The 3,661-nt window shown below is 45.8% G+C and overlaps 1 long non-coding RNA gene across 1 annotated transcript in view; it reads left to right on the top strand.

Annotated features, from left to right (window-relative positions):
• The first annotated feature begins 341 nt into the window (after positions 1–341).
• The window catches only part of LOC119362198, a 7,143-nt gene continuing 3,823 nt past the window's right edge, over positions 342–3,661 (top strand). The window contains exons 1-3 of the long non-coding RNA XR_005173172.1: positions 342–2,527; positions 2,686–2,817; positions 2,898–3,073. This is a non-coding gene — a long non-coding RNA (uncharacterized LOC119362198). The remainder of the gene's footprint in view (positions 2,528–2,685; positions 2,818–2,897; positions 3,074–3,661) is intronic.

A 3,661-nucleotide genomic window follows, 5' to 3' on the forward strand; every position in this document is an offset into this window, starting at 1 on the left:
TTCCAACTTAGGTCCTAACATGTGGGCCCAATCAATCAGATTGGCTATTAAAAGAAGTTGACCGATAGAGTTGGGCTCAATGTTGAGAATTAGTTCAGAAGTTGTGGTTTTGTGTTAAAGAAACTCAAAAGTTGTGGTAAAGTGTTATAAATTGACTTGAAGTTGTGGTTTTTTATTTAAAAACTTAAAAGTTGTGGTAAAGTGTTATAAGTTAACCTGAAGTTGTGGTTTTGTGTAATTAACTCTTTTGAAACACTAGTATTGGGGACGTTGGATCAACCACAGACAATCAGAGGCAAATGCTTGATTGAGCGACCGGAAGAGGGGACCCGCTCAAAAGATCCACGACAAACACCCACCGACGCCGTTGTCCGCCGCATCCGCCCTCGCCGCCGCTCCTCCTCCGGCTGAACCTAGTTGAAGTCCGGTCTGCGCCACTCCTTTGCCCCACCGATTTCCCCACTCCGCCTCCGCCGCTATTCCACCGCGCCGATGTCTCGCCTCCGCCTCCTCCGCCGCAGCTCCTCCTCCACCACACTGATACCCCGCCTCCGGCTCCTCCGCCGCTGCTCCACCTCCACCTCCACCTCACCGCCCTCAGGCCCCTGGTCTCCCCGAGACGCTTTTGTCGCCGCCATAGAGCGTGTTCGCGCCGGGACGCTCAGCCCGGAAGACGCTCACCACCTGTTCGACGATTTGCTCGGTCAAGCCACCCCGGTTCCCGATCGCACCATGAACGGCGTCCTCGCCCGTGCCACGTCCCCCGCCGCCTGCATCAGAGATGGCCCCGCCCTTGCCGTCGCTCTCTTCAACCGTGTGTGCCGAGAATAGGCCGGTCCGCATGTGGCGGCGCCCACAGTCCACACCTATGGCATCCTCATGGACTGCTGCTGCCGCGCACGTCGCCCGGACCTAGGGCTTGCCTTATTCGGCCGCTTCCTCAGGACAGGCCTGAAGGCAAACGAGATCGTCGCCACCACCTTCCTCAAGTGCCTCTGCTGCGCGAAACGGACAGAAGAGGCTGTGAAAGTACTGCTTCACAGGATGCCCGAGCTGGGCTGTGTGCCTAATGCCATCTCGTACTCCATAGTTTTGAAAAGCTTGTGTGAAAATAGCATGAGTCAGCAGGCACTCGACCTGCTCCAGATGGCGACAAAAGAAGGAGGCTGCCTTCCTGATGTGGTGGCATATAGCGCAATCATCCATGGCTTCTTTAAGGAGGGCGAAATAGACAAGGCATGCCATCTATTCCATGAAATGATGCGGCAAGGGGTTGTGCCGACTGTGGTGACATACAACATAATAATTGATGCGTTGTGCAAGGCCGGAGAAATGGACAAGGCAGAGCTAGTCTTTCAGCGGATGGCTCGTAATGGTGCGCAGCCTAATAAAGCGACATGTAATGGCAATAAATTTAGTTCACTGACTGACGGATATTGCTCAGTCGCCAAGATGGATAAAACATTCAAACTGCTTGATGCCATGATATCAGTTGGAATTGAGCCTGATGCTGTTACTTATAGTGCACTTCTTGATGGCTATTTTAAAAATGGAAGGATCGATGATGGTTTGACCCTATTTAGAGAAATGTCGTGCGAGTTAAACCTACAACTGTGACATATGGCATCATACTGGATGGTTTATATCGTGCTGGGAGAACTGCTGCTGCAAAGGAAATGTTTCATCAGATGATCAAAAGTGGAATAACAGTGCCCGTTTCCATATACACTATAATTCTTAGAGGACTTTGTAAAAATAATTGCGCTGGCGAAGCAATCACCATGTTCCAGGAATTACGTGCAATGAATGTGAAGTTTGATATCATAACACTCAATACCATGATTAATGCCATGTACAAGGTTCAGAGAAGAGAAGAAGCTAAAGGTTTGTTTGCTGCAATATCAGCCAGTGGGTTGATGCCTGATGCTTATACTTACAACGTAATGATAAACAATCTTCTAAAAGAAGGATCAGTGGAAGAAGTTGACAATATGTTTTCATTGATGGAGAAGAGTGGTTGTGCTCCCAGCTCTCATCTTGTAAATGATATCATCAGAAGGTTGTTGGAAAAAGGTGAGATTGCCAAGGCTGGAAATTATTTGTCTAAAGTTGATGGGAAGATCATCTCACTTGAAGATTCAACCATTTCATTGTTGTCGTCTCTTTTTTCAAGCAAAGGGAAATATCGGGAGAACATCAAGTTACTTCCTGCAAATTATCACTTTTTAGATGGATTTAGTGGCATTGCACATGAGACTAACTCCTAAGAAAGCACGGTTCAACTCTTTTCTTGCCATAAGGCCCTCCTGCTAGTACAAGATATCTTAATGGCCTGCTTTGTACCTTCAATATTTCATTGAGTTCATTTTGTGATGTGTCAAAGTCACAAGAATGTGTAATGTCTATGAATCTTTTGATCTTCGATGGGCAAGGAAACGTTGACCAAGTAGTCTAATTCCATTGGTGGTATGAGGTAATGACTTCGTAAGAATTTTTGGGGTAATTACTTCTGATGCGATTTGGGAAGGTATACAATCTTTTCTACCAGACACCTGAGATTTTATCCCTTTGAAACAGTCACTTTCCTTCGTAAGAATGCATTTTTAGCAATGTCATTCTCAGTGGTCTGCTGTGCATGCGAGGGTGGATTTACTCTTGATTTGAAAATTATATTTTCTATGTCAGGACAAACAGGTTCTTGAAGAATGTATGTCTGAGGTTGCTGATGCTATGTTGAGTTAGCAGATATGCGAGCTCATGCCAGAGTCTCCTGTATTCTATCCTGTCAGTTCCATTGGTGGAGCTTGTTACATACAGGTGAGAAAATTATTTCCAGTTTGATTTCTATCTGCTCTACTACTTCACTGAAGATTCAACTATTTTTCCCCATGATGTAGGTAAAGGTATGGCCAAGAATTCACCGGTGTGTGCTTCTGATTCAATCTGCAGGATGCCAACACCACCTCGGGTCCTGCACTTTCATAGGGATGAGGCGCCACTGCCAGCCTTGCATTGATGGGCTGTACTTACTTCCCCTCTTCATGTACGCGCTCACAGCAAGTTCTACCTCCAGGTCCCCCACCATACCCACCCTTCTTCAGGCCCTTCCTTTTCTTTGGATCTCAGTTTTTCTTTTTAACCTTGTGCTATCGGAAAATAGTTGGAGGCGAACCGTTCTTATGTTCTTGCCCAATCTTGGATGAACATCGTCACTTAGCTGTAAACTGAGTTTGCATGGAATTGTGGTGGATTAGAGGGCCCTGGAAAAGGCTTCATTCTTGCATGTTTGCTGAAAATTTGGTTGCACAGACAACTGGGTTCAGTCGCATAGTTGTATGCAGCCTATACAAGTTTGGATTCAGCCATTATGTAGCAGAATTTTAGTTTATCAATCATTTAGTTCTGCCCATGGTTATGCAAGAAACGTTTTTATGTTGTTATCTGTTGCTACCGTTCATAGTGTTCAGCTTTAAGCTGCATAAAACAGTAGTAATCCCACAATGCGCAGAAATAGCTGCTGAAGAAATACGATAACAGCCAGGTTTCTGTTGCTAACTCGTATTTAGCAACTAATTGTACATCTGCCATGTTTGCTAGTTTTAGAGGTGTACACAGTAGTAATTCAAATTGTCGAGTGCGATGAGGTAGCTAACTTCATACA

Source organism: Triticum dicoccoides, chromosome 1A, assembly GCF_002162155.2.
Source record: "Triticum dicoccoides isolate Atlit2015 ecotype Zavitan chromosome 1A, WEW_v2.0, whole genome shotgun sequence".
NCBI classification, from domain to species: Eukaryota; Viridiplantae; Streptophyta; class Magnoliopsida; order Poales; family Poaceae; genus Triticum; species Triticum dicoccoides.